We start from the raw sequence: 7,149 nt of genomic DNA, 5'->3' as shown, positions 1-7,149 counted from the left end.
GACAAGCATGTCTATCCATGGCTTACTGCCAGCTGACAGGCTTGACAGTCTTTCCTCTAATAACAAAATATTTGTCCAATATGGTTTCATCAGAAATAACTAGAATTATTAAACATCATTATTATTAAACATTATATATAGCTTGATTTTCAAGTGCAGTTTGTTGGACCTCTGTTTAGCTTCATTCTGGCTTGTCGATTATCAATTTTTTTACACCTGCTCCCCTCTGCCCCTGGCACAATGCAGCCGAGAGCCACTTACTTTATTCAGTACCACAAACGTACACTCGGAAAGATATTATTTTTTCTCACCTGTTAGGTTTCTCCTTTGTAAGCTGAGTATATTAACCTGTTCTGGTGATACATTGTTGTATATTAGGTTCAATAAAGAATAGCTAAAGGCTATAGTGTGTGTGAGAGAGAGGAAGCTGGCAGGAGAAGATGATTCTGGAGTTGTGAGGCTGAAGCAGATGGGCTCTCATCTCTGCATGTTCCTTTGATGATATTCTCCATCTTGTGAGATTTGTTGAGATTCAACCAAGCTGCCTACTAAACGGTCATGCAGATGGCACTGTATTCTCTTTCATTGTCTGTGGGTGTGTGTTTTCCCAGTAGATTGCTAAATCTGACAAAAAATTATTAGTAAATTAAGTAATGACACTTAAACATATTAGATATCACATCCTCCCCTTGTGACCATTCTTCCGGCATCCCTCTACAACCGGTTTATTGCCCAGAGTGAGGGCTAAATAATTGTGCTCAGACTTGAGTCAGGGATAGCAAATCTAATTTGTTCAACTTTCCTTCTGCTTTGGACTGAGCGTTCAGTCTGTGCAGCGCTCGGGGACATTGAACACCAAAACTAATTCGGTTCATCTCAAAGTTACTCAATATCGAGGCTTTGTGCCATATTGCAGTTGTGCTGATATTCAAAACAACAGCCTTTTTGCTGGAGTGATATTACTTTATCAAACAATAGAAGTCTGTGATATTTTATACATCAATATGTAAAGAGGATGAAACATTTGTGTTTCTCTTTGTGACAAGAACATACTGTAGGATTACAGCGCAGCTGCTCTCTGAGTCTTTCTGAGCTTAATTGAGAAGGATCCCCATTAAATTGGATTTTGTGTGGATATTATCATACAATTACGTGTTTGCTTAATGAAGAGACTACACTCTCAAGCTTATTCACGATGCAAAATTCAAAAGCATTCCTGTTCAGGCCTGATAGAAGTACGTCATAAAAACCTCACTTGTCTATATGAATGCTATTAAAATTGCAAGTTTAATTGTGAGTTTAAAGGAAAATTGTGTATTTTTTACATTACAAGCAGCACAAAATGTATGTATCTTTAACATCATCGATGGTTCGAACGCAAACTAATAAAACCAAACTTATTAGAAAAACAAACACTTGAACATTTAGCAGTGATATAAGAATGAACTAAAATGACAGAAACCATCACCAAGTGAAGTTTTTCACAATAAAATAAGAGTTTGTTTTTGACAGCGGCTTGTGTTTATTACAAGTACATTTTGTGTTTTTCCCCTGTCCTTGTTTAGGTATGTTAAATCGCTTTTGAAATACCCACATGGCGAAAAGTTAACCGGAACTGATATCCCGACATACATTTACATTTATTCATTTGGCAGACGCTGTTATCCAAAGTGACATTTTGTCAACACTAAACAGTACCGTTAGTTTACAAGGCCATGCTACTAGGAGGATTAAAGCTGGAGTAAGCAAGGGAGAGCATGAACAACAATATATATATTTTCTTTTTGACAGAAGACTGTTATTGGTTAGTCAAACAAATGTGGAACAGGTATGGTTTGAGCTGTTTTTTGAAAGTTGTGAAGGATGATACAGTTCGAGTGGATGCTGGCAGTTCATTCCACCACAGGGGAACCGAATGATTAAAGATTTTTGCAAGCAATTTGGTGCCTCGCTGTGTTGGCATAACCAGGCGTCGCTCATTTTCAGAATGAAGATGACGGGAGTGGGAGTGGGAGTGGATGTAGACCTGGAGCAGCGTGTTAAGGTAAAGGGGCGAATTTGCTGTTATCGTTCTCAAGGCCAATGTCAGCAATTTAAACTTGATGCAGGCTGCAACTTGAAGCCAGTGAAGTGAAATCAGAGAGGGTGTTACGTGGGTTGTTTTAGGCTAATTGAAAACTAGATGTGCACCTGCATTTTGGATCATTTGCAAGGGTTTGACTGGATTGGTTGGAAGGCCGGCCAGTAGATAATAGCAGTAGTCCAGTCTTGATATGACCAGAGCTTGGACTAGCAGCTGAGAGGCAAGCTCTCACAGGAACTGCCTGATTTTCCTGATGTGGTAGAGCTCATACAGTAGGTAGTCAACCAAAATGCCCATACCACCACGCTGAGTGCCACCAATGTGGAAGGGTGGCAGTTGAAAAAGATTTACATGTGAAACCAGTTTGCACAATTTCCGCCACAAGGCACAAAGGGAGAGTTTGCACCTTCTGTCACAGCGGTGGGATGACAGAACCCAAATGCAGGCAACGGTGGTGGAAAAACAAAGGCTTTAATTACAAAACAAGACCCACAAGACTCTTTTAGCATTTCTCAGAAGTCTAATCCCAAATAAAATACTTTTGAAGTCATGGTACTTGATGCATCAATACCTAATACTAAGGACAAAACATCTTTAAAATGTATTCTGGCTATTGTATATAGGCCTCCAGGGCACCACACAGATTTTATTAAAGAATTTGGTGGGTTCTTATCAGAACTAGTACTGGCTGCAGACAGAGTCCTTGTTGTTGGTGACTTTAACATTCAAGTTACAAATATTGTAGAACAATAACTTTGACTACAAAAGGTGCGTTTCTTGATAATTTGCCTGAATTGTCTCAAATCTCTAGCATGAGTAATAACGTTGAAGATCTTGACTTTACCATTGAAAATATTAATGCCACCTTCTCCGAAACGCTAGACATAGTTGCTCCTCTGCGCTTAAAGAAGATAAAAAATGACAGACCGACACCGTGGAATAATGAACACACTCAGGCTCTAAAGAAAGCGGCACGAAAAATGTAGCGCAACTTTAAGAAAACTAAATTAGAGGTATTTCGTACTGCCTGGAAGGATGGTATTAAAAAATACAGGAAAGCCCTAAAAACGTCTAGATCTGCCTACCTTTCATCACTAATAGAACAAACCAGCATAACCCTAGGTTTTTATTTGATACAGTGGCTAAATTAACCAAAAATAAATCGTCAGCGACTTCTGATTCTGTATACCAGCATAGCAGTGATGATTTTATGAACTATTTCACAAATAAAATCCAAGATATTAGAGAAATAAATATAACTATGCAACCAGAAGTGAATCCCGCTGAACAAACGACTAACTACAGCGCCTCTAAGGAGAAATTATGTTTATATTCTACTACAGATCACGATGAACTCTCTAAAATCATTAGATCATCTAAATCAACTTCATGCATGTTAGACCCTATACCTACAAATCTACTGAAATAGACGCTCCCAGAAATGATAGATTCTGCATTATTAACTCACCTCTGACACTAGGACATGTGCCTTAAGCATATAAGGTGGCTGTTATAAGGCCCTTTGTCAAAAAAACCCACCTTGACCTTCGAGAACTAGTTAACTACAGACCTATTTCGAATCTACCTTTCATATCTAAAGTTCTGGAAAAAGTAGTCTCAACTCTATTACGTTCCTTCCTCCAAAGGAATGAAATCAATGAAGATTTCCAGTCTGGATTTAGAACACATCACAGTACAGAGACTGCTTTGATCAGAGTTACAAATTATTTGCTGATGGCGTCTGACCGAGGTTGTATCTCCTTATTGGTGCTGCTAGATCTAAGTGCTGCATTCGACACCATTGACCACAGCACGCTCCTACATAGACTCGAAAATTATACTTTGAAATGGCTTAGATCTTATTTATCAAACCGTTTTCAATATGTAGCAATAAACAATGAGGTGTAACGCAAATCGCAAGTCCAGTACGGTGTACCACAGGGCCTACCAGAGTCTTAGGGCCTATGCTCTTCGCATTATACATGCTACCTCTAGGAGATATAATAAAACGACACAGAGTTAGCTTTCACTGTTATGCTGATGATACGCAACTTTATATTTCCACGAAGCCTCATGAAACACAGCCATTCCATCGAATAGTGGAATGCATAGTCGATATAAAAAAGTGGATGAGTAGCAATTTCTTATTACTGAACTCAGACAAAACTGAAGTGTTACTTATTGGACCGAAAACAGCCATATGTAACAACCAAGAATACTGCTTAACTATTGATGGATGTTCAACAAAACCCTTATCTTCAGCAAAGAATCTTGCCGTTTTATTCAATAGTATTTATTCGACTGTTAATTGAGAAACAAGTCCCCTCCATCTTAAAAATATATCTAAAATGTGTCATATGCTGTCACCATCAGATGCAGAGAAGCTAATTCATGCCTTTATGACATCAAGACCAGATTACTGTAATGCACTTTTAGGTGGTTGCCCTGCAGGCCTATTACTCCAACTGGTCCAAAATGCGGCTGCTCGAGTTCTTACACATACAAAAAAGTATGAGCATATTAGCCCGGTTCTGTCAACTTTGCACTGTTTACCTATAAAGCATCGCATTAACTTTAAAATCTTGCTTATTACCTATAAAGCCTTGCATGGTTTAGCTCCTCACTACTTGAGTGAACTTCTCTCGTATTACAGTCCTTCACGTTCACTACGCTCTCAGGTGTCAGGTTAGTTGGTTATACCTAAAATTTCTAAATCGAGTCCAGGCAGCAGATCCTTTTCCTATCTAGCGCCTAAACTTTGGAACAGTCTTCCCCGCACTGTCCGGGAGGCAGACACACTCTGTCAGTTTTAATCTAGACTAAAGATGCATCTTTTTAATCTTGCATACACTAAACTATCATAATATATTTATTTCAAAGATCTAGGCTGCACTAGTTAGATCAACCGGAACCAGGAACACTTCCAATAACAACTGATGCATTTGCATCAAAGAGTGCAGAACACTACTCTGCTCTCAGCCAGTCTTGTCTCATTGTTCCAAGGTTACTAGAGCGGGCAGACCTGACAAATGCTGTGATGATAGAGCTGGACAAAGAACGTGCCGACTCTACAAAATTTTTAATGATCTTAATCTAATCTTAAATCTAATTTTTTTTATTTTGCCTTGTTGTGCAAGCACTGATGAGCTTGTGCAGAGGCTGCAGCTGTCACCAGAGGGGAACTGGAATCCCCTGGTAAGGCATGGTTTCCCTCTGAGTTTTTTTCCTCCAATGGAGTTTTGGGTTCCTCGCTACCGTTTGCATGGTGTTTTGCCTGGGGGGGGCTGCTACAATTTTTTAATTGTATTTAATAATAGGAAATTATAGTCTGTTTAATATTTTATCAGTGTTTCTCTTTCCTTATCTTGGGTGTGTGGTTCTAGGTGATGGCCGGCGTGTGTGTGCGTGTTTGCATGTGTGTATTGTGTGTTCTGTTTTCTGTGTTTTCACCTTTTTTGTTTTGACTTGCATAACCTTATATCTTTTGCTTATAGTCAATAATTGTAGATTAGTGAATGCAGTTATTGAAGTTACAGTGCAATAGATGAGTAGATGCAGTTAATAGAGTTACAGTGCAGTAGATTAGTTAATGCAGTTATTGAAGTTACCGTGCAATAGATGAGTAGATGCAGTTAATAGAGTTACAGTGCAGTAGATAAGTTATGCAGTTATGAAAGTGGTCCATTAGTGCAAATGAGCAATCAGTTAAATATTTCTGGTGTGCAAGTGAGCGGTATAGAGTGCAAATGATGCTGTGCGTGTGTAAACAGTCCAGTAGAGCAGATAACATGAAGTACTGGTGTGTACAGTTCAGTCATGCATGGCAGCCCTGTAGTACAAGTAAACAATGTTATAGCAGCATTGGAGTTAAAGGTAAGAGCGGTAGTGGAATCAGTGGGGGGCAGAGTTCAATAATGAAACTGCTATGGGAAAAAAAATGTTTCTTAGTCTGCTGGTTCTTGTCCAGAGGCACCGGAAGTGCCTACCGGAAGGCAGGAGGGGTGAGAGGAGTCCTTGAGAATGCTGCGAGCTCGACGCAGACAGTGTTTCTTCTGGATGTCCTCAATGGCAGAAAGTGTAGTCCCTGTGATGCGCTGGGCTGTTTTCACCACCCCTGCAGTGCCTTGCGCTCCGCAGCAGAACAGATCCCGTACCAGACTGTGACACAGTTGGTCAGGATGCTCTATCGTGCAGCGATAGAAGTTCACCGGGATAGTTGAAGACAGTTGGTTCTTCTTCATTGTCCTCAGAAAGAAGAGACGCTGGTGAGCTGCCTTGACCAGGCATGAGGTGTTGGTGGTCCAGGACAGGTCCTCCGAAATATGAGTCCCCAGGAACTTAAAACTGGAAACACGTTCAACAGCCATCCCATTAATGTGGATGGGGTCGTGTGTCTCCTTTCGCCTTCCTGAAGTCCACCATGATCTCCTTTGTCTTGGAGGCGTTAATCAGTTCAAACACTGATCAGTTCTGACTTCTATCTTTTTTCTACTCTTTCTAAAAAAATATTCCCTAGCTCTGTATACTGTGGTAGGCTATATGAGACCTGTTTTATTGCAATTATGCTTTATGTTGTCCTTATGATGTTCCAATTGCTTCCATTGTTCACCTAATCTGTAAGTCACTTTGGATAAAGGGGTCTGCTAAATGACTTAATGTAAATGTAAAGGTAAAGGTGAAAACTCAAGCTAGATGGCTAGATGTTAACAACAGCTACTTAACAAACAACAGTTTATCTTAAAAGCAGTAAAGGAAGTTAAATAGAGATGAGATGAAGCAAGATGAAGCTTCATGAAGCCTCATGAAGTTTGTCTCGAGGCTAAATTTGCTCACAAAACCATGTGGTGGCCAAAGAGTGTAAAACAAGTAGATACAGTCCAGATATGGCTAATGTGGTCTGTCATACATTGTATTTTGTGCCAGTTAAGGCTTAGAAATAACAATAAAGAAAAAAACATTTTCCATTCCATTGAAGTTATCTGGGCTAATGTGTGTAAATCAATTATTTGGTCATAATTGGTAGAGGGGGCAATATTCTAATTCTAAAACTGGAAAGTGTCTGGGTT

The sequence above is a fragment of the Barbatula barbatula genome (genome assembly GCF_947034865.1).
Source record: "Barbatula barbatula genome assembly, chromosome: 9".
In the NCBI taxonomy this organism is placed as follows: domain Eukaryota; kingdom Metazoa; phylum Chordata; class Actinopteri; order Cypriniformes; family Nemacheilidae; genus Barbatula; species Barbatula barbatula.
The sequence above is the reverse complement of the archived record's forward strand: the minus strand, read 5'-3'. Positions refer to the sequence as shown.